The following is a 25,512-nucleotide window of genomic DNA, read 5'->3' on the forward strand; positions in this document are numbered from 1 at the left end:
TGGTTTCAGAACTGTCATTATTTTATTTCTATGCTGTTAGATGGAAGTACATGATTTGATTGATTGACGATTTTTCAGTGGAACTGACCTATCTTATGTGGTGTGATGTGTACCTATTCATTTACATAATGATTAGAGTATAGTATTTATATCCTTTACAATTGGTTATACTTGATTTGACATTTGAATGGAGATAAATTGATTGGATTTAAACTGAAATGACAATAGTAACTAATGCATTCTGTACTGTATGCATAGATTGTTTGTTTTTTTTTTTTTGATGAGAGAGAGAGATCATTTGAACCTGACCCTGGTGGTCAGTGGCGAGCCAACCATAGAAGTCGACAGTGAACAGACCAAGAGCCTGGTGTGGCCAGCCGTGGCATCTTTGGAACCATCATTATCATCCTCCTTCATTTGAGATACAGATAAGATCACTCGTAAACCTACCCGGGTAGTAGAAGAACATACATACATACATCAAGAAACACACACACACACACCAAGAACTAGAGACAATGAACCAACTTTGTTTCCTTTAACTCCAAGAAGAATCTCACAAAAGGACATTTTATTTTGAAATAATTTATTTTGAGGCCCTTTAATGTGCACCTGTGCACTCAGGAAGCCGGCTTAGATAGGTAGGGAATGTGAATAACTGTCTATAATTTTGTATAATACATTTTTCAAACTTACCTGCTCTGCGTTGTCTGTTCTCTGCTGACCTCTTATTATTTTAGGCTCCACAGTCGTACCTAGAGTTTTCAGATGTTTGCCCAGCTTTAATTCATAGCTAATTAAATCAGTTATCAGTACACTTACCTGGAGACATGGGTTACAAGTGGCAAGCCAGATGTAAGGAGCCTAGTTATGTATCAGCAATGAACCACATTACAAGGGTGTGAAACAATTTTGAGTGTGTAAGTTCTTTGTTATCTGTGTATAAGTTACTCTTTACTAAAGATGGCGTTCATAACGAGCTCAGGTATCAAAGTCCCCAATGCAGTGATGGTGAGTGGTTTGCTTGAATCACCAGAAGATGAGGAGATCATAGACTTCCTTAAGAAGTATGGCTCCATGAGACTTGTCCCAGTCACTGATGTTAACTCAGAGTTTTATAAAAATCTGATTATTGAGTATCAAGATGGTGTTGCCATTGAAGCCTTAGCCCCTCTTCTGCCCTACACACATGAACTTAAAGACAATCCAGACATAAAATACTATGTTCAAGCTCTGGCAAGTATGTATACTACTAAAGTTGGCTGCAGTGTTACCAAAACTTACCTTGATGAAATAAAGAAGTTAGCGAAACTGAGTGGAAGAGGCTTTGAAGAAGTGATGAAAGACATGATGTCAGAGATCAGTGAGACAATCGAGACTGATGGCAGTGGCGATAATGAGTCTGGAGCCAAACAGCTCAACACATCTTCTGACATAGTTGAACCCCCACACCCCCAGGTGCTCCCAGATTCTTCCCAGGTAAGGTTCGTTCACAGTGGTGCTGGGCCATGTCCACCAGCTGATTTGAGGCGGAGTTTGTCCAGTGTGGAGAGTGACCTGAATCCACCTGAAATTCAAAAGGTCATCGTTGAGCACATTGTGAGGAGAGATGAATTAAACACACATTCACACTTTCCCATCAAGCTTCGTTCATTCTCAGGAAAGATCCCCAGACCCAATAGTGAGACAGACTGTGACACATGGCGTTCACATGTTGAGCTTCTCAGGAAAGACCCCACCATGTCTAGTCTTCAGAAATCATGGAAAATCTTTGAAAGTTTGCTCTTCCCTGCAGCAGATATTGTCAAAAGATTAAGCCCTGAAGTTACTCCTGAAACCTACCTTCAACTGCTGGACGCAGCCCTTGGAACCGTTAAGGACGGCGAAGAGCTTTTCGCCCAGTTTATGAATACTCTTCAGGATCCTGGTGAAAAGGCCTCTACTTACCTCTGCCGTCTTCAAGCTGCCCTGAACCTTGCTGTGAAGAGAGGAGGAGCTGCTGCTGGAGAAGCAGATAGACACATTCTCAAACAGTTTTGTCGCAGGTGTTGGGACAACACCTTGCTCTCTGACCTCAACCTCGAAGAAAAGAAAAGTCACCCCCCAGCATTTTCAGAGCTCCTGTTATTAATCCACACTGAAGAGGATAGGCAGGCAGCTAAAGTTACGTGTATGAAGAAGCACCTTGGCTCACACCGGCAGCGGGCTATGGCAAGCTCTGAGTGCATGCGCCTGCAGTCAACAAGCAGTGTTCCAGCCTGAGTCCAACCTATTGACAGAGCTTAAACAGCAGGTGTTGTCTCTGCAGAGCCAACTCACCACGCTTATGTCTAAGAAAGCCAAAAAGCCCCCGACACCCAAGGTGAGCTCTGAACAATGACCAAGCGGACCAACGCCATCTAAACTTGACCCTAGAGCACCAAGCTGGAAGCCTACCAACTCAAAGACAAGCACCCAGCCGAGACCTTGGTACTGTTTCAAGTGCAGCAAGGATGGTCACATTTCCTCAGCTTGCAGTAACAATCCAAACCCTACTCTTGTCAATGAAAAGAGAGATCAGTTAAGAGAAAAGCAGCGCCTCTGGGAGGCCAAAGAACACTCACCAGACAATATGGATTTTTAGATGGAGTCTCAGTTGCAGGGCAAACTGAGGCTGGAGCAGTTCACCAACGCCCTGCTAAAGATGAAAGTGATGTCAAGCCCAAGTTCCGTGCTGCCTTGAACCAATCCAACATCAGAAAACACCCCTTCAAAGTCCCGCAAAAACTGATTGGCACGAAGAGTACAGGTCAAGTCACAATTCATGGCAAGCAGTTCAGCTGTCTCCTTGACACAGGTTCGCAAGTAACCACAGTCACCAAGTCCTTCTATGGTCAATACTTACCTGAGCAACCAATCGAACCACTCTATAACCTTCTGGAAGTTGAAGGGGTCAATGGTCAACCTGTGCCCTACCTCGGATATGTTGAAGTCGCCATCACCTTCCCAAAACAGTTCCTTGGAGCTGAATACAAAGTCCCAACATTGGCCTTGGTTGTTCCAGACAGCGGCACTTCAGGGTACCATGTACTGATCGGTACAAACACACTCGATGTAGTGTATGGCATGTGCAGAGAGAAAAGCTCAGCAAACCACCATCCTGTCCCGAACGGCTACAGGACGGTGCTGAAGGTACTTCAACTGCGACGGGAACAAAGCCATGACAGTAACATCGGATTGGTGAGGATGCAAGACAGAGACAGAAAAGTCATTCCAGCTGGAAGAACAGTCGTTCTGGAGGAAATGGTGTCAGTCAAGGAGTTCCATACTGAGAGGTCTGTCATTGTGGAGTACCCTTCATCATCTTCTCTCCCTGGAGGACTGCTAGTACAGCCCTGTCTCATTGATCTACCAAGCAGGCAGCCAGGCAAACTACCAGTTGTCATCTCCAATGAGTCAGATCATGACATTACCATCCCAGCCAAGATTGTGATTGCAGAGCTCAGTGCAATGCAGACTATTCTGTCCCACAAACAGTGTGTGACCAAGCCATCTGAATCAGAACACTCCAAGGCAACTGACCTAGCTTTTGACTTTGGTGAGTCCCCAGTCCCTCCAGAATGGAAAGACAGAATCACTCAAAAACTGAGCAGCATGCCTGAGGTCTTTGCCCTGAACGACACTGATTTTGGAAGGACAGACAAAGTCAAGCATCACATCAAACTGTCCGAGGAGACACCATTCAAACTCAGAGCTCGGCCGATACACCCATACGACATAGAAGCTGTTCGTCAACATCTTCAAGAGCTTCTCGATGCTGGGGTGATCCGTGAAAGTGAGTCTCCATTCTCCTCCCCAATCGTTGTAGTCAGAAATAAGAACGGCCAGGTACGCCTCTGTATTGACTACAGGAAATTGAACCTGCAGATGGTGAAAGATGCGTACGCACTCCCAAGAATGGATGACACCTTCACAGCACTCTCTGGTTCCAAGTGGTTCAGTGTCCTTGATCTAAAGTCTGGCTATTATCAGATCGAAGTTGACGAGGCTGACAAGCCAAAGACTGCCTTCGAATGCCCACTTGGTTTCTGGGAGTTTAATCACATGCCTCAGGGAGTGACAAATGTCCCAAGTACCTTACAGAGACTGATGGAAAAGTGCATGGGAGACATGAACTTGAAGGAAGTTGTCATTTTCCTGGATAACTTGATAGTCTTCTCGAAAACTTTAGAAGATCATGAAGCCAGACTCACCAAGGTTCTCAACCACCTGAAGGAGTATGGACTAAAGCTGTCTCCAGAGAAATGTAAATTCTTTCAGTCCTCAGTCCAGTACTTGGGGCATGTGGTCTCGGAGCGGGGAGTGGAGACCGATCCAGAAAAGATTGCAGTGCTAAAGACCTGGCCAGTCCCTCAGCATCTAAAAGAGTTGAGAGCCTTCCTTAGATTCTGTGGGTATTATAGGAAGTTCATTAAAGGCTATTCAAGTATAATGAAACCCCTGAACAACTTAACATCTGGCTACCCACCTCCAGGGAAGTATCCAAAGTCCAAGGAAAGGAGTGGACAATACTACCACCCCAAAGAACCATTTCTGAACTGTTGGACTCCCACCTGCCAACAGGCATTTGAGATTATCATAGACAAGTTGACAACGTCCCCAATCCTGGCCTTCGCAAATCCTGTACTGCCTCACATCCTTCACACAGATGCGAGTTCCACCGGCCTTGGAGTGGCCTTATATCAGGAGCAGGAGGGACAGCTGCATGTCATTGCTTATGCAAGCAGAGGGTTATCGTGTAGCAAGTCCCACTATCCAGCTCACAAGCTCGAGTTTTTAGCACTGAAATGGTCCATAACAGAGAAGTTCATTGTAATGCCTTACTGTCTGGATGTTCCAATAAGTGCATAAACAAGCTCCAGTTAGTTCAAAATGCAGCAGCAAGAGTCCTTACTAGAACTAGAAAATATGACCACATCACGCCTGTCTTATCCACACTGCATTGGCTCCCAATCAAATTTCTTATTGATTATAAAATACTACTATTGACCTTTAAAGCACTAAATGGTCTTGCACCACAGTACCTGAGTGAACTTCTGCTCCTCTATGACCCGCCACGCCTACTTAGATCAAAAGGTGCAGGCTATCTGCTGGTACCTCGTATAGTGAAGGCTACATCAGGGGGCAGAGCCTTTTCTTACAAAGTCCCACAGTTATGGAACAGCCTTCCAAGTAATGTTCGGGAATCAGACACAGTCTCAGCATTTAAGTCTAGGCTGAAAACATATCTGTTTAGTCAAGCCTTTTGTTAATGGTGTTTATGAGGTAAAGGAGTAGATCTGGAGGGTCCTCAGACATAGAGTGTTTTGGTAAACTGGGATGTATGGATGCTGTCAGTCCCCACTCGCTTGCTCACTCGAGTTTGTTGACGGTGTAGTGGCTGGCTGCTTTATGTCCCGGGGCTCCCTCATGCCTGTGTTACCTTCTGGCTCTCTCCTTTTAGTTATGCTGTCATAGTTAGTTGCTGGAGTCCCTGCTTGTACTCGGTGCAATATGTATACTGCTCCTACTTATTCAGGTGACATTGGGCATACCTAACAACCTGTGTTTTCTTTCCCTCCCCCCCACCCCAAATCTGTCCCTCTGAGTTACATGGAGTCAACAGGAAATCTTTTGGTGGAGAGGGTGGAGACCTCGACTGGCTATCGTAGCCTGCAGGGAATCGGCCATCAGACATTCTGTCGCATGTCCCAGACCCGGTGAAATGTAACTGAATTGTCTTGGCCAGCCCTAAGGGTCCCATCTGCATCTCATCATTGCTGAGGAGTGTGCTCCCATCACCCAATCAAGCATCCAGCCAGAGCAGGTCATGATATTTTTTACCATATTAACATGCCATTGTTGTGTGTTATGCCTGATGTAAAGACTCTCGTCTCTGCTAGCCTACCACACAGATTTAATACTTGTCATTTTTAGGGCATACCTAACAACCTGTGTTTTCTTTCTCTCTCTCCCCCCCCAATCTGTCCCTCTGAGTTACATGTTGATCCTGGGATTGAGATGCTGGCCTCTTCTGCCCCTCGGACCTGCTTGATCCATCCTGGTGCCCTGTGTCTGGTCGGAGTTTTATCGCACTGCTCCTGTGAAGGACGGCCCCATGAGGACAGTTGAGGGTTATACCTGTTAAGACTGTTAATATTATAGTCAGGCTGTCTGTTGTTGCCCAAATGAGGATGGGTTCCCTTTTGAGTCTGGTTCCTCTCGAGGTTTCTTCCTCATGTCGTCTGAGGGAGTTTTTCCTTGCCACCGTCGCCACAGGCTTGCTCATTGGGGATAGATTAGGGATAAAATTAGCTCATGTTTTAAGTCGTTCAAATTCTGTAAAGCTGCTTTGCGACAATGTTTATTGTTAAAAGCGCTATACAAATAAACTTGATTTGATTTGATTTGAAGTTCAGTGACTACCTCTATGGCAACCAGTTCACAGTAGTCACCAACAGCAACCCTCTCACCTACATACTTACCTCAGCCAAACTCGACGCAACCAGCTACAGGTGGTTAGCGGCCCTCTCTACCTTCTCCTTTAAGCTCCAGTACCACCCTGGGAAGCAGAATGGAGATGCTGACGCACTATCGCGATGTCCCCATGGCGACCTGCCTGATGACCCCTCATCTCAAAAGGAGTGGGACAGGATCCGCCAGTTCACACAACATCATCTGTCGGATCCAGATAACACGGGGTCGTTCATGCCATCTGTGAGAGACAACTTGTCTATTGTGCCAATGATGGAATGGGCAGTGATGGAAGTATCTCCCTCATCGAGAGCCTTGCCATCTCTGGAGATGCTGTACCTGACAGCTTTGAGCAGGAAGATGAGCTCGGAGGACTTCCCATCGTCCCGCACCTATCAGAGGCAGATCTCAGAGACAAACAGAGAGCTGACCAGTGCATTGAACATGTCATCTCCCAGATTGACCGTGGCGAGAAACCACCGCCCACTGTGAGAACTGAGCTCCCAGACCTACCTAGCCTGGGAAATCCCATGCTGCTTTGCACAATCGTTCCGATCTGAAAAGACAGCATGGAAACTATGGTCTAAAGGCTCGCCTGAGTTAGGGAGCCAATCAGAGAGTGGGGAGGGTGGAAAGACGGTGACGCATACTACTCGACAAACGGAAGCTTGTAGTTTATTTGGGACTGTTTACGGATCACATTTAACATGGCGGCGAGTGATACGAACCAAACTTTCAATCAAGCTTTAGACACTGTTCTGAATTAGTCTGGTTAACACCAGACCATATCACAAGTGAAATAAGTTCAGTGCCATTGTTTTCCTATTTTTGTTTTGCCTTCTCTTTCTCTTTCCTTCTCTTCTTCGCCTCTTCGTCTTCTTCGTCGCTCTAACTACATCACCGGGTACAACTGCCATGATTGGCCATGGGCTACTTATACGCCAAATGATAGACATTCGCAACGTCCAATAAACGGCCGTTGACAATCGTAAACCACACCTCCCCTACAAGAAATTCAATAGGCGGATTCCAGACCATATTTCACTTCTGATATGGTCTGGTGTTAACCAGACTAAGACCTACCTCTGTTGTTGAGAGAATTGAATAGGCTTGAACTGTGAAACGGCATCGTCTATAGAACACCCCAAGAAGAAGGCAACACACAGTACCAGTTAGTCTTACCTGAAGAACTTCATGAGATGGTCTTAACGAGCCTGCATGACAACATGGGCCATATGGGAAGAGACCGCACACTGGATTTGGTCAGAGCCAGATTTTACTGGCTGAGGATAGCCTCTGACATTGAGAAGAAAGTCAGGACATGTAACAGGTGTGTGCGCAGGAAAACCTTACCTGAGAGGGCCGCACCTTTAGTGAACATCATGACAACACGACCACTTGAATTGGTCTGTATGGACTTCTTGTCCATTGAACCAGACAGAAGTAACACAAAGGACATTCTCGTGATCACAGATCACTTCACAAAATACACAGTGGCTATCCCAACACCAAACCAAAAGGCTCGAACTGTTGCAAAGTGCTTATGGGACAATTTCATCATCCATTATGGCATTCCAGAGAAACTGCAGAGTGACCAAGGTCCTGATTTTGAGTCACGGCTGATCAAAGAACTGTGTGAAGTTGCAGGCATACAGAAAATTCGAACAACCCCGTACCACCCAAGGGGTAACCTGGTGGAACGTTTTAACTGCACTCTGTTAGACATGCTCGGCACTCTGGAAAACCAGGATAAGTTACACTGGAAGGACTTTGTGAAGCCTTTGGTCCACGCGTATAATTGTACCAGAAGTGAAGTGACTGGGTTCACACCGTATGAGCTAATGTTTGGATGCCAGCCACGCCTGCCGGTCGACCTTGCATTCAGCTTACCTGTCAAAGAAGAGCAACAGAAGTCACACTCGCAGTACGTAAAGCACCTCAGATCCCACCTCGAGGAGAGCTACAAAATAGCTACAAGGAGTGCTGCCAAGGTAGCTGAAAAGAACAAAACAAGGTTTGACAAGCGTGTGACTCCTTCTGCTTTGGACATTGGAGACAGAGTACTTGTCAGGAACGTATGTATTCATGGAAAGCACAAGCTCGCTGATAAATGGGAGCCCATTGTCCATGTGGTAGTGAGGAAAGCTGGAGACCTCCCCATCTACACAGTCAAACCAGAGACCGGAGAAGGCCCCTGGCGCACACTGCATCGAGACCTCTTGCTCCCATGTGGGTTCCTCTCTGTAACAATGGAAGAGTGCACACAACCCAAACCACCCAAGCGCCGCAAGACACGCCAGAACACTCGCAGTGACCCAAGAGAAGTTGATCAATCCTCAGATGAGGATGATACCATTCCTGTTACCTTGTCCCAATCAGAACCAGTTCCAGAGGTAACCAGATGTATTGTCTCGCGAGATGTTCCAAGACACCATGGTCCAAGCCATTCTAAAGAGAATCTGACAACAAACCCCAACAAGGTGACTGATGCTAGTGCGAATAACCTACCTGAAAATGAACCTGTGGAAAAGAAAAACCTACCTGGAAATGAACCTGTGGAAAAACCAAAATTACCTGGAAGTGAACCTGCGGAAAGAGAGACAAACTTACCTGACAATGACAGCCTTGTGAAGGACTTGTCAGATGAGAACTATCCTGAACAACTTACATTCCTCTCCGACATGCCAGAATGTGACGAGACAAATGTCCCTGAAAATGAAGGAGAAGAGGAGATTAAGGAGACGGAGGAGCAAGCGGACATTGATGACCCCATTAGGAGGTCTGAGAGGAATCGTCAGCCACCTAGGCGGCTTGACTATACCGAACTGGGAAACCCTTTAGTCACAGTGGTGAAGTCCTTCTTCCAAGGGCTGAATGCTGTTTGGAACGACATCATAAGCAAGAGTGAAGTGCCAGCTCATTCCCCTGCCCTGTCCCCTCAAGTAATAACCATCTGAACATTGCCATGCACAGGGACATGCATGAGATCGGAGGGGAAAGTGTAACCCACATCAGGTTACAGAGCTTGCTTTTGTGAGGTACTGCAATCCTCTGCCCCGCCAGCGGGTGGCACGTGTGCTGTAAAGAAAATCTTCAGCCCATATTCACTCTCTTTGGATCGAGACATTGCCCGAGAGCACACAGTCATCCTACTGAGAAATACTGGTATGGAAATATTTTCTGAGGGATAGAAAATAATAAAATTTCGTACCAAATATTGAAATATTTGAAATATTGTGTGTCCATTAGGTTGAAAGCTGTGAGAGAGAGAGTTGAGCCACATGAATCTGCGTGCTCCTCAAGATACCTCCGGTAAGGATGCTAATGCTAATGCTATGCTAACTGTCTAGCTCCATTTTGTCATGGAACACCGTTCTTTTAAAACCAATCGGAGTTGTGACCCTGATACTTGCTGTTTCATACCATGTAGAGACAGATTCAGGTTGTTTTATGTTGTTGAAGATGCTTATAAAAGATCGCTAATCGCGTTGGTGGCATGCTAATCGCGTTGGCGGCATGCTAATCGCTAAGCATTTGAATGTGAACTTGTTTTAGCTCTGCTGCTAGCCCAGCTAAGCTAGTTACCACTGTAGCAGATCATCGATAGTTTCACACCATTGAAGGTGCCTATACCTAGTTGTTTGAGTTCAAAGTTATTTCATTGAAGGAGCGCTTGCCCTTTTATTGATCAGATATCATTGATTAATGTCATTTAATGGTTAAAATGTGTTTGATATGAATACAAAAGAGCTATGCAGTTCAGCTAAAGTCTAAAAAAGGTGAATATATTAAAGGATATATTTAAAGTGCAGTTAAAAAGCATAAATAGATTTAAAGGAACAGTCCACCGTACTTCCATAATGAAATATGCTCTTATCTGAATTGAGACGAGCTGCTCCGTACCTGTCCGAGCTTTGCGCGACCTCCCAGTCAGTCAGACGCGCTGTCACTCCTGTTAGCAATGTAGCTAGGCTCAGTATGGCCAATGGTATTTTTTGGGGCTGTAGTTAGATGCAACCAAACTCTTCCGCGTTTTTCCTGTTTACGTAGGTTTATATGACCAGTGATATGAAACAAGTTCAGTTAAAAAAATTGAAACGTAGCGAATTTCTATGCTATGGAAAGTCCGCACTATAATGACAGGTGTACTAACACCTTCTGCGTGCTTCGGCAGCGCATTGATACGGAGCTCAGATATCAATGCGCTGTTTGTTTGTTTTGTTTTTTTGATGAGAGAGAGAGAGAGATCATTTGAACCTGACCCTGGTGGTCAGTGGCAAGCCAACCATAGAAGTCGACAGTGAACGGACCAAGAGCCTGGTGTGGCCAGCCGTGGCGTCTTTGGAACCATCATTATCACTCTCCTTCATTTGAGATACAGATAAGATCACAAGTAAACCTACCCGGGTAGTAGAAGAACATACATACTTCAAGAAACACACACGCACACACACCAAGAACTAGAGACAATGAACCAACTTTGTTTCCTTTAACTCCAAGAAGAATCTCACAAAAGGACATATCTCATCTCATCTCATCTCATCTCATCTCATCTCATTATCTCTAGCCACTTTATCCTGTCCTACAGGGTCGCAGGCAAGCTGGAGCCTATCCCAGCTGACTACGGGCGAAAGGCGGGGTACACCCTGGACAAGTCACCGGGTCATCACAGGGCTACAAAAGGACATTTTATTTTGAAATTATTTATTTTTGGGCCCTTTAATGTGCGCCTGTGCACTCAGGAAGCCGGCTTAGATAGGTAGGGAATGTGAATAACTGTCTATAATTTTGTATAATACATTTTTCAAACTTACCTGCTCTGCGTTGTCTGTTCTCTGCCGACCTCTTATTATTTTAGGCTCCATAGTCGTACCTAGAGTTTTCTGATGTTAGCCCAGCTTTAATTCATAGCTAATTAAATCAGTTATCAGTACACTTACCTGGAGACACGGGTTACATTTATAAACAAGAAATGTGATGTACAACCAAACCTTTGTGAATTTTAGAAGAATGCCTCAGTGAATCACCATTCATGCATGTGATGTACGGTACATTTCACAGCTGCATGCTAGGTCTCGTCTTCATCTCTCAATCGTAAAGCGACTTGTCAGGACGCTGTGCAATGAAAACACCTTGTGTATCGTTGGTAGATCAGCAGTACCATGGGTTCTGGAGTGGATATGATGAATTTAGAGTCTGCACTAAAAGGTCATTGGAGGGGCCGAGCCCTGCCTTCATCTCTACATCCATCATTAGAATTAATGTGTGTGAAATGTGAAGGTTTCAAATGTAGGAAATGTATAAAGTATTTCCTACTGTATGACAAATGTGCAATGTTACATTGAAACATGTTTGCATAGTTTACTTGGTTAATGGCTCAGTCATATGTTTGTGAATGTAATTGTCCTTAAAAAGAACTTCAGGGAAAACCTGTGATATTATAACCAGTGGCGGCTGGTAGTCTTTCAAACAGGGGAGGCTGGTCGGTTACGATATTTCCAGATTTTAAAAGAAAAAACATCAATTTTGCCCATACTCTTGCCTCTGATCTGGCTGATTGTTGGCAGCGTCACAAACTGTGAAATAACAGGTTCTTTTGGCCCATTAGCCTACTGTCCAATATACATGATGGTGGTGTTGGGGGGGGGGGGGGGTATATTTTAACATTTTATATTTTAAAATTGTGGCATGTTGTTTAAAAATTGATCATTATTGAAAGCAGCTCTTTGTCAGGAACCTCAGCAGTAGAGCTGGGTGCCACACATTTCATTCAACGACACTTTCCCTATATTTTACTTATTTTGACTGAGAAATGTTTTATTGACAATTTTGATAACCCTTCACTTTTAATCCAGGTCTGTAGTGTGAAATGTTCTCGGCTGTGTTTTTGTTTAAAAATGTTTTCCAAATTGTAGCTGTGTTTAATTCATATCCAGAGAAATATATATTCCAATATAATATACTCAGCATAAACATTTTAAATAGATTCTATATTTTTGGTCCATCCATGACATATTACTAAAGTAGCCTATTTACTGTTGTTGATGTGGGTCACTTACTGTTAGCCAATTCACTTTCTCGTACCAGGAGAGCTGAAAGGAACGAGTATTATTCCCTACCTTTTTCACCAAGTCAATTTGAGGCGTTGGTCTACCCTGCTCTTTAATTTTAATTTTTTCCCCGAAAGGAAGACTGGCAAATGGCTTCGCCAAAATTAAATCAGCAATGCTTGGCATCCGTGCGCAGCTTTCTTGCTAGCTGACTAGCCCCCTCAAGTTCAAGTTCAGTTACTCAAATAAACGAAATTTCTGGAACTAAGATAGCAAACTTGACAACACTATATTTACACTTTATTTACAATGAAAATATATACAAACTAAAAAAGCTGGTAGAAACCGTATGTAATGAATGAAATCGAAATGTAAGCTGATCTCTTACAATACACCACAGCACTTGCGAATCCGCATGGGACTGAACTGAGATTCACCGCTGCCTGTCTATATTTGAAACGAGCTGTCAATCAAAGAAAATATCCGGCCGCTTTCACCAATCACCAGTCTCCTCGTGGAAACTGCCACGTCCCTCCCATGTGAGGCTGGGAGTCCGGTGGGCGGGAATTTTCACAGTACTTGTCCAATAATCGTCTTGCATTTTGAGATTGAAAAGCACAGAGCTCCCAAATGCCATTGAAGTCCACTGAGTCTGGGCTGCATCGCGCTGTCACGAGGGGGAAAAACTCACGCACACATTAGGCGAACTGGGGAAAGTTATAACGGAATGATTTCGCACTGTAGTGGGTTGAGCACATATATTTCTATGATTCTGGATCTGAAATAGCAATGTTATAAGGTCGGCTATAACATAAGCCTAGCGCAATTCATCCTACACGGTGTTCGTCATTTTTAGAGGAGGCTGAGCCTCCCTCGTTGTCTTAGAGCAATCGCCCGTGATTATAACTAAGAAGTTTTATTCATGAATGAGAAATTTTGTGTTATTTTTTATATTTTGACACACTGCTCATTGGTTGCATGTTACATCTATTCTGCTATTTCTCTTTCATAACAAATAAATGAAAGACTAATTAATTAAAACATTAAATAAATGCATAAACTGATTTGGAATTTTAAAAAAACTCACGTATTTGATTTTTTTAGACATTTTTTTTTCATTTAACACACATCACATCTATATTCTGATCATTTGACATCTAAATGCTTTACCGATATAAGATTTCTTTATGATATATTCCAGAAACCGTTTTTTGTTTTTTTAAACAAATTGCCAATGTGTTTATGTTGCCCTTGAAAATCAGTACGGCTGGCACATGAGGATCAGTTTGCATGGTGGTGCATGATCGCACTAAAATTAGAATATTGATCGGGAACGGATAGATATACACGTTTCTTCTGCAACGACAGGAAAAAATGACAGAATGAGGTTTTATATTATCATGATGTGAAAGTCACATGAAAAATCTGATCCAGGGCCTCCAAATGTGTAGCCTCAGGGTCTCTTCTAGGTCTGAGTACGAGGGAGAATGTTGATGTTGACTGTCACTCTCTCACACACAGACACTAATTTCACACCTTTGGCAGAAGACAGAGAAACTCCTCATACCTCAAAGGCTACTAATTTCTATGAAATATGAGATACGCGATTGAGTTATGGACACACACACCGTAAGACTGCCTTTCTGACTGTCTTTGGATAGTTAGAAAGAAAGTTGCATGAAATGCAATCATGAGGTCAAATGTGTATAAAATTTTAGGGGAAAAAATTATTACGTCTTTTTTTTTAAGACAGAAAAAATGTCTGCTGTGGCCATATGAAAGCCATAAAAATATAAACCATATATTTAAGGGTCTTATTAAGCATGGACCATTTAGGACCATTACGCCAAGGCTAGTAAATTTACTTTGGTTGCCCATTAAATTTCGCATTGATTTTAAGATATTGTTAATAACTTATAAAACTATACATGGCCTAGCCCCAGACTATACATTAAAACTCATTGCTATTAGAACTCCATCACGTTGTAGCCTCAGATCTAAAAGTGAACAATGATTACAGCCACCAAGAGTTAGAGCACTCGCTACATTGGATGACCTCACTTTTGTATTTGCGGCGCCCAAACTATGGAACAAATTACCTTGGGGGCTTTTTTATGATTAATGTTTATATTTAGATAATTGTATTAATTTATTATTATCATGTTTTGAAATAATTTTTGGTTATGTTCTAGATTTTCCTTTTAAGCAATTTTGGGGTTAAATTTTGTGTAATGCTGTTGTTGTTGTATACATAATGAATTATTGTAATGCGCATGTGAACATATTTGTATGAAACGTGTGCAATATACCGCAAGTAATAATAAACTTCATACATGAAAATCCCTCACCTTTCGGCGAAATTCGCCGTTTTGAAACCAAAATGGGTGACCTACGTGAATCGTGTAGATCCGATGAGAAAAAAAGAAAGGGGGGGGTGTTTGATATTGACCCAAAGGGCAAGGAGGTTGCTTTGCACCCATAGACAGTTCGTGACGGTGTTCTGTAAAGTTATCCTACCTCTTGGATTTGTCCTACCAAGCCTACTGAGCATGCGCAGAACACATGACGTCATATCTTGGAATTTGGACCAAGTTTTGTCCTACCGATCAGCTGGGCTGATAGAAAATCGGTGAGTATTTCACGCATTTGTAATGCGTAATGTAGGCATATTTGCAATTCAGAAACGTATAAAATACAGTTTTTATAAACAAACGAAACGATGCCCCGTCATAACTTTGACTGCACAGTGCCCACTGCGTGACAGAATTAGCAAGTTCTCATACAGACCGTTTTATTATTCAAAACAAGTCATTACAAATTATTTGACTCGGCCAAAGACTCGACCAATACGCACAAAACATAAAAATATCAGCCCAGCTGATCGGTAGGACAAAACTCGGTCTAAATTCCAAGATATGACGTCATGTGTTCTGCGCATGCGCAGTAGGCTTGGTAGGACAAATCCAAGAGGTAGGATAACTTTACAGAACACCGGTTTGCGCCTCCTCCTCCTGCTTTGATATTGACGCCATAGCGACGAGTACATCTCGCTGCGAAGGGCAAGCAGCATTATTTCGCGCCTCTTCTCCTGCTGGCCAGAGCGTGCACACATCAGTCAGAGTGCAGACCAGACCGCTGGAAGCTGGAAGCTGGATTGAGTCATTGGACTGAATTTCCTACTTTTTTCAAACTTTCCTGATCGCTATCAAAACAAACAAAACTTCCAGCTTGATTATGTCAGCATTCGAAACAGGGCGCGTGCGTCTTTTGACAATCCCTGTGTCCGAAATTGCTCGCTACTCACTAGAGGGATTTCACTGACATCACCCGAAACCGGAAGTAAACAGACCCTGCGCCATATTGGAAGACCAACAAACTCGTGATTAGGGGGAAATAACGGTGTTCTGTAAAGTGGTATGTGAACCCATGAGAATAAAGTGGAGTGGCAAACGACTTAAACAAACAAATCTGAGCTGTTTTATTTATGATTTATTGGCCCAACAGTAGACTTGAAAGAAACCTGTGTGAGACTTGGCAAAAAACTGTGGATATAATGGATAAGTCTGTGCATGATCTGCGGACACTTTGAGGTAAGCAAACGCAAGAAATTCAGGTTTAAAACATGCTAAGTTGGCCCCAAGTTGATAACTGGATGAGGAGCAAGCCTCCCAGACTTCTACAATTTAATAATAATAATAATAATAATAATAATAATAATTTAGGATAGTTTGGGGCTTGCTCTCCCTCCTATTATATAAATAAAGCATAGTTGTTCTGTAGGCATATATCATAAATACATATGTACCGCATTTTCCGGACTATACGTCGCTCCGGAGTTTAAGTCGCATCAGCCAAAAAATGCATTATGAAGACAAAAAAAACATATATACGTCGCACCGGACTATAAGTCGCACTTTTTTGAAGGGTTATTCTATCCATAGAATCTGTGATTCTATCTGATAAGCGGCGCGTGGTTACTGCGCGACTGCATTGTTTATTTAATAAACGAACAGCTGAGCAGTGATGACGCGCCCTTTGCCCTGTAAGTAGCCTAGTCTGATTATTTTAAATATCTACTACTATCTTTAATACCATCACTATCATTATTACTAATAGCCTATATTATTATTATAACTAATATTAGTAGCCTATTACTGATGCATTAATCAGTTTGCTTTTAGAATATTTTTACCGGTAGGGCTTATTATCGCCCCATGGCTCTTTCATCTGTGTTATTAAAGCTGTAGTCATCATCGAGGAGTGTCATTCTTCATTTTTGTCGAATTTTATTTCATCAAATCAGAGGTCAAGTAGGCTATAGGTATATCATCTCCAAAGACAGGTACGGTAGTAAAAACAACCGTCTAGTGAAAAAAAAAAAACAACAACAGCTTTTAAATCCCCTACTTAAATCCTTAAAATGAGTCATTTAACTCATGTCTTGTGTGATCTGATCTCCAATGGTGAAATAAACCGGCTGTGATGAGTACAGTCTGTTATTTTAGAAGATAAATGTAATATATAATTTAATATATAGACTAATAAAAATTAATATTTTATAATATAATATCACGACATATTACTGTCTGTAACTGTTTGTCACTAAAGCATTTTCTAAGATCATAATGTCTGATATTATTATTATTATTATTATTATTATTATTTTACACACACAATCAGCGCATGTGCGTAAAGTTATAGTAAACCATCCCCCGCCTTTTTTTTTTTTTTTGAGTCGCTGGACCCACCCACCTCCTGCGTTCTGGGACCTCCCACTTCACAAATTAAGCACTGCCTAAAATCACTACATAACTTATTTAAATAACTATAGGCCTATCATTAATAATAAAACACAGGTCAATCAAGTTTATCAAGCTGGCGATTTCACTCCAAATCAGCAAATCCATTGATTTCCTCATCCTCGGTGTCGCTTCTGAACAACTCTGCCTCCAGCGGCAGATGAAGCGCCGTTTCCTCTTCTTCTGCGTGGCTGTCGTCAGACTCAGCATCAGCTCCAGTTATTCCGCGGTGAAAAAAAAAAACATATATACGTCGCACCGGAGTATAAGTCGCATGGCCAGCCGAACCATGAAAAAAAGTGCGATTTATAGTCCGAAAAATACGGTATAATGGATAAATTAACCTAAATTATAGATACCTTAATAGTAACAAAAAGTATTCATTTTTCAACTGAACAGATATATTATTAAAAGATATCAACAAGATTACCTTGGCCATAACTATGTGTAGGCTATTCTTAATAACAGCTGTAATATCACGACCCAAGCCACTAACAACATAATTGTAAGCCTGTAGCCCTTTGTAGGCCTTCAAGTCATCAGCAGTGTAGGCACTGGGTGTAAACAACAAATAGTTTACAATGTCTGGGTAGCAAACAGATGGCAGAATTGGTGTCAGGTCCTCCTTATGTTTCCATTCTCCCTTGCCCCGAGTCTTATCATATGGGTCAAACCCATCAATCACAGCCAGTTTCTCCACATACCGTGCCCTTTCTGCAGCTGGTAATGTACTCACATAACCAGAATTATCATCCATCGTGTCACTTCACTCTCGCTCGTAGTTTGTTTTATATTGTGAGGTATGTATGTATGTATGTATGTATGTACTTGAAGTCTTCCAATATGGCGCCCTAACAAAATCTCGCGGTACGGTGACGTCACACGGTAGCCCTCTATATAGGGCACTGTATAGTGGAGACGCCATTTTGTAGTGCTGTCCGTGCTGAAAGAAATCAAATTAAAAGTCTCAAATTTGATTTAATAAAAGACAGCAGCAAAGAAGAAAGTATTCAGCCTTGATTTAAAAAGAACTGAAAGCTGCAGGTACTTCCATATCTTGGCAGGCTGAGTGGTATGCTGGGGCACCTCTTGCCAGCAGACCAGGATATCCAGAAGGAACTTGTGCGGTTCAGTGTTGACCTGACCATCCCCAGCTTCAAAGAGGGAGAGAGCATCGTGGAGTGGTGGGGTCATGTCTTCGACAAACCAGACAAGTACCCCTCCCTGGGTGCACTGGTTAAGTGTTGCCTCTCCATCTTTCATGGACCTAGAGTCGAGTCCTCATTTAGTCTGATGAATGATGTAATTGATCAGAGGAGTGACAACATGAATGTGGAAACATTTAATGCAATACAGACGGTCAAGTAGACGCTGATGTCCAGGGGGAAGACAGCTATGCAGCTCTTTAGAAGGGAGGACGTGAAGTTTGGGGAAGTGGACAGAACATTGTGCAAGAACATTAACTCTGCAGCAGCCACATACAAACACCAGCAGAGGGTGAACAAGGAGGAAAAGCAGCAGCAGCAGAGCAAGTATGGCTCTCAAGCAACTTGCAGTGCTCAGCAGGCCAAGAAACAGACTGCTGAAGGAGAGAAGCGGGCAAGGCTGAAACATGTGGCAACTCAACGAAAGCAGGCCATGGAGACACTGGTGGTCCAGGCAAATAAAAGGAAAAAATTATCACTATTCCTTGTGTGTTCTCCACTTTCTTTGTTCTATTATTCACATTTTTTTCCAGGGCATAATTTCACTATAACTACATGTATTTGAATTTGTATTTGTACTGTATGTCCTTGTGCAAATGTCAATACAGTATACTTAGTAAGGAGGCTATAATATTTATTCTGGGGGAGGACCCCCCCAAACAAAATAAAACAACACCAGAACCCACGTCACCACTCGCGCACCCTTCTCACCTTTTTCACCCCTGACCCGTTTTCATGCCTGAAACTTAAACTTATTTAATTTCATGACTCAATTTCGATCCAAGGTGGCACGGTGGTGCAATGGTTAGTACTGTCTCACTGTCACCTCAAAGCAAGCAGGTTCTGGGTTCGAACCTGATGGTTGATTGGGGCCTTTCTGTATGGAGTTGCATGTTCTCTCCATGCCTGTGTGCTCTGGTTTCCTCCAACAGTCCAAAGACATGCAGAATAGGTCAACTAGCTACTCTAAATTGCTCACTTTTTGTGTGTTCCATATGTTGTTTCAGAGTTTTGGTGTATTCAGTATTATCCTGCAGTGTAGAAAATGGTAATACAGAAAAACCTATGAATGAGTAAGGGTGTACAAACTTTTGATTGGAATGGTGCAGGCTTGTAGTACTCAAGTTCAGGGCTCGTGCCCGAATTTTAAGGACTTGTGACTTGACTTGGACTTGAGCACTGATGACTCGGACTCAGATTTCTTTCTTTATTTTTTGTAACATGCCATAATAATTTGGCATAAGATAGTTATAACTACATTAATTTTTATACTAATTTCATGCAAGAGAATGCACATTCACCTGTTCATACGTCATGGTTGGGAACAAACTAACGTTAATGACGCTAAAATGCCTGGAGAGACGCCCCTAGGATTGTCCACTTTGCTTATACAGACTCCTCGTGCAGTGGGAAAAAATGCACTGCGATGTGTTCCATATGCAGAAGAACTATCGAGGAGACGACGGGGACAACCTCGAACTTCAATCGTTATTTGGCAAGACTCCACCCAGAGAAGGAAGTGACACGCTATGGTCATTGCTCTGTTGATAGCAGGGCTTGCTTGCTGAGCGATGAACTAGTTAGGGTTAAAGGGGAACTGAAGTCATTTTTAAACTTGCTTTATTTCTTAATTAATGTGTTATTCAATGACGTGTTCGGTTTTAGTAGCCTTATATCGTGACTCGTATTGGCAACTAATTGCAATTAAATATTATACTTATCGGCCTGTTCGGTTTTTAGCCGTGTTGAATGTAGTTCGTTTGGTCCATGGCAGGCGTCGCTTATCCGCGTGATCTTCACGAGACTTGTGCGAGACTTCGAAACGTGACATGTCAGCCAGGTGTCAGTGCCGCCATTTTGAAAACTGTTTTCCAAACGAAATGTTGCACAAAAACGAGTTTAAATGACGATTACTGCCTACTTTTTTCAAACTTTCCTGATTGCTATCAAAACAAACAAAACTTCCGGCTTGATCACATCAGCATTCGAAAGAGGGTGTGTATGTCTTTTGACAACATTGGCAGATGTTGATCACTTTGATTTCCGCTGTACGTTTTACTTCCGTCCTACGATGTCTCGCACAGGTCTCAGCGAATCTTGTTTACGGCCATTGCTTTGACATATGGACTGATATATTACAGAGCATATTTCAAACACTCACAACTTGCTATAGCAGTGACAAAATAGCGATCAAAAATACATTCCTATATTTAATAAAATGGAATAAATAGAATTTTGATAATAAAAAATTTGCCTTCAGTTCCCCTTTAACCCTCTCTCTCTCTCTCGTGTTATTTGCCCTGTTGATAGTGGGCAGGGCTTGCTGAGCAACGAACAAGCTTTTATCTGTAGTCTGTTAACTAAAGTGGGGCAGTCGAGCAGTAACGTTAGTCCAATACAGTAGCAGAGACACTTTCACATAAAGGCAGCAACAGCCACCGTCAAATGGTGCGGATGGAGTCTTGTTCTCAGACTTGAGCCGAAATTCTCTTTAATGACTTGGACTTGACTCAGACTTGAACACTAGAGACTCGAGACTGGACTCAGACTCAAGGTTTAGTGACTCGACTACAACACAGATTCGGTGTATACACTACCGAACTGCATTGCAGTTGGTAGTAGAGGACCTGGGTTAGACATGTATGCACATAATTTAGGAGAGGATAAATCAACTGTTTGAGGCTAATTTGAACCCAAGGAACAACTTGGGATGTATGCCAAAATGGCTATCCGGGACAAACAGGCCAAAAATTACCAATCCAAGATGGCTGCCGGTAGCCATATTGAAAATATAAATTTTTGAACCACTCACCACAGAAGTATGTGTAATACCTCATTTTATGGGTTTTTGGGTCTGGGGAATCCATTAGTGGCATCATTTTCATGATTGAAGGAAAAGGGAACAAGCTATGGTCAAGGGCAAGCTAAAAAAACACCAAAAATTGGCCAAAATTGCAGTTTCACAGAAAACATGAGAAAAACAGAATAACCCTAGCTCAAACATTAAATCATGGAAGTGGGAGACCTATGCACATGATTTAGGAGAGTATAAGAAAGCAAGCATTTAATTAATATAAAGAAATTGTATTTTCAGTCATCAGAAGAACACAGAGAAGAACAACCATTCACACTCATGTTCACACCTGCCGGTATGGGCAATTTAGAGTAGCAAGTTGACCTAATCCTACCTACCGAAACTGTATGTCTTTGGACTGACACTCACATGCACTCACAATGGAATGTTAACATAAAGTGAAAAATACAAAACAAAACGTATTACTTTAGTAGGCAGCAATATCCTGAGAGCCTAAATGTTTAACAGCTAACAATACAACTTTTAACATCACACTATTACTGTTTACACTACCGTTCAAAAGTTTGGGGTCACCCAGACAATTTTGTGTTTTCCATGAAAAGTCACACTTTTATTTACCACCATAAGTTGTAAAATGAATAGAAAATATAGTCGAGACATTTTTCTGGCCATTTTGAGCATTTAATCGACCCCACAAATGTGATGCTCCAGAAACTCAATGTGCTCAAAGGAAGGTCAGTTTTATAGCTTCTCTAAAGAGCTCAACTGTTTTCAGCTGTGCTAACATGATTGTACAAGGGTTTTCTAATCATCCATTAGCCTTCTGAGGCAATGAGCAAACACATTGTACCATTAGAACACTGGAGTGAGAGTTGCTGGAAATGGGCCTCTATACACCTATGGAGATATTGCACCAAAAACCAGACATTTGTAGCTAGAATAGTCATTTAGCACATTAGCAATGTATAGAGTGTATTTCTGATTAGTTTAAAGTGATCCTCATCGAAAAGAACAGTGCTTTTCTTTCAAAAATAAGGACATTTCAAAGTGACCCCAAACTTTTGAACGGTAGTGTATATTACAAATCACTGATACTGTATAAATCACTTAAGGGTTTAATTTGCACTTTAAAAATCTACCTCTTCCCTTTATTCATTGCACATCTTGTATTCACTGTCTATGCACTATTGTCTTTGTTTTTGTTTTGTTATATTGTACAGCTTTTGTGTTAATCTCATCTCATCTCATTATCTCTAGCCGCTTTATCCTTCTACAGGGTCGCAGGCGAGCTGGAGCCTATCCCAGCTGACTACGGGCGAAAGGTGGGGTACACCCTGGACAAGTCGCCAGGTCATCACAGGGCTGACACATAGACACAGACAACCATTCACACTCACATTCACACCTATGGTCAATTTAGAGTCACCAGTTAACCTAACCTGCATGTCTTTGGACTGTGGGGGAAACCGGAGCACCCGGAGGAAACCCACGCGGACACGGGGAGAACATGCAAACTCCACACAGAAAGGCCCTCGCCGGCCCCGGGGCTCGAACCCAGGACCTTCTTGCTGTGAGGCGACAGCGCTAACCACTACACCACCGTGCCGCCCGCTTTTGTGTTAATATAATAAAAAAATAATTTTAAAAAACAAATAAATAAAAACTGCCCATAGGTGTGAATATGAGTGTGAATGTCTGTCTGTCTTTCTGTCTTCGCCCTACGATAAACCAGCGACCTGTCCGGGGCGAACTCCACCTTTTACAGAAAGTCGGCCTGGATTGGCTCCAGCTTCACCACAACCCACAATGGATAAGTGGTATAGATACTGAATGAATTAATGAATTTAAATCCAGTAGTAAACATCCATCAATGTTTCTGGTCAGTCAGTGATCGCTTGGGGAGACACACACACTTACACAACCTTACAGTAATATTTGAATTCTCTTCGTCATGGTATTTGTGCACGTATGCACAAAGATTTTGAGTCATACAGCATCATCTATCACTCACTCACTCACACCAACATTAATGACCTCTTGGGTCAAACTCAGTGTGCTATTAGCCAGATAAACAGCTGCGCCTGGGGTTAAGCTAACCGCAGCTGTGAGGGTAAAAAAGGAAGCAAGCTTTCTCAAAAAGCTGCTTCCTGATGGTAATCCAGCTCAGAGATGGATTTGTTCAGACCACAGGATAGCGAATACTGTAAACTCATGCTATCTATCATGTTACCTACGATCTGTTTATGTCTTACATGATGCATAGCTTACATCATCACATCAACACTTCTAAAAATAATTCTCTTTCGGCATGTGTATTAGGAACATCCTGTAAATAAGCAGAGTGCAAGACTGTTCGGAAGAATTAATCACTAAACAGTTGGGTTTCGACAGTACATTTCGAACTTGTGTTTCAAGCACACTATAAAATCCTACTTCCTGTGTTAAAATTTAATTTCTTTTTGGTTTTTTTTTAGTAGTAAACAGAATAAAACTTATAAAGGCCTATCTGCAGTACTTTCCACGCATTCTCCTTATTGGAAGTAAATGGATGTCCTTACCTGAGCCCCACATTCAACACTCTGCTTCTTGCCTTCCTCTTGATCACATCCGCAGCAAATTTTGCATAGAAATCCTTTCTGTCATGGAAGAAGCTGATTCCCGGGGATATCTTGCAGCACCCTGATAAAGAACTACAACTGAAGCACAGGATGGACCTTATGGGTTACGTCCAAGTGAAAGCCAGGCTCTGTCTTGCACACAGCAAGTTGTGTTTGTAGAGACACAGGCCATGCAGTGGGGGGGAAACAAACAAACACATCGCCCCCTTGCATCCCTCCTTTTGGCCCTCCTCTTGATCTCACCACACTGAGAATAAAGAACAAGTGCAAGACATTCCAGAAGCTAATCACAGCAGAACCTTAATAAGTGAGTACAACTGTGCCTGCAGGGAAGAGGGGGGAGATAGATACGGAGTAAGTGATAGGGTGAGAGAGAGCAAGGCGGAGTGCGAGAGGCTGTAGAGTCAAGTGTCAATGATATAAGAGATATACACAGAGACATACAGCACATGGAGGCCAAGAGACATAAATTGAGCAGAGGGGACATAGCAACACCACAGAGCCTATACAGCTTTTAATCTTTCTCCTTAACCCATATGTTCTGTTCATTACAACAAAGTTCTTAGCTTCCAAACTGAGCTTTAAACACACTGTAGAAGGCATTGTATAGGATCAGCGTACTCGGCAATCTAGCAAACCTCATTTGCAAACCTGCTTGTTTTTGGACTGTTGGAGGAAGCCCAAGGAGGAAAACCCAAAAGAAACCCACACACGAACATCAGGCGAACATGCGAAACTCCATGCAGACTGTAACCTGAGCTCAGGATTAAACCCAGGACCCTGAAGTATTATGCATCATTGAATAATTACATACTGCAATTTATACTGCTGCTTACTGGTATATGCCAATATGCTGCTTTTTAAAAGGTTATGTGTATATATACATTTATTTATTTATGATATCTCATCTCATCTCATTATCTGTAGCCGCTTTATCCTGTTCTACAGGGTCACAGGCAAGCTGGAGCCTATCCCAGCTGACTACGGGCGAAAGGTGGGGTACACCCTGGACAAGTCGCCAGGTCATCACAGGGCTGACACATAGACACAGACAACCATTCACACTCACATTCACACCTACGGTCAATTTAGAGTCACCAGTTAACCTAACCTGCATGTCTTTGGACTGTGGGGGAAACCGGAGCACCCGGAGGAAACCCACGCGGACACGGGGAGAACATGCAAACTCCGCACAGAAAGGCCCTCGCCGGTCACGGAGCTCGAACCCGGACCTTCTTGCTGTGAGGCGACAGCGCTAACCATGACACCACCGTGCCGCCCCTTATTTATTATATTTTATTTTTATTTTATTGATATGCTGCTGGGGCGGCACGGTGGTGTAGTGGTTAGCGCTGTCGCCTCACAGCAAGAAGGTTCTGGGTTCGAGCCCCGTGGCCGGCGAGGGCCTTTCTGTGTGGAATTTGCATGTTCTCCCCGTGTCCGCGTGGGTTTCCTCCGGGTGCTCCAGTTTCCCCCACAGTCCAAAGACATGCAGGTTAGGTTAACTGGTGACTCTAAATTGAGCGTAGGTGT

The sequence above is a fragment of the Neoarius graeffei genome, chromosome 13, assembly GCF_027579695.1.
Source record: "Neoarius graeffei isolate fNeoGra1 chromosome 13, fNeoGra1.pri, whole genome shotgun sequence".
Taxonomy (NCBI): domain Eukaryota; kingdom Metazoa; phylum Chordata; class Actinopteri; order Siluriformes; family Ariidae; genus Neoarius; species Neoarius graeffei.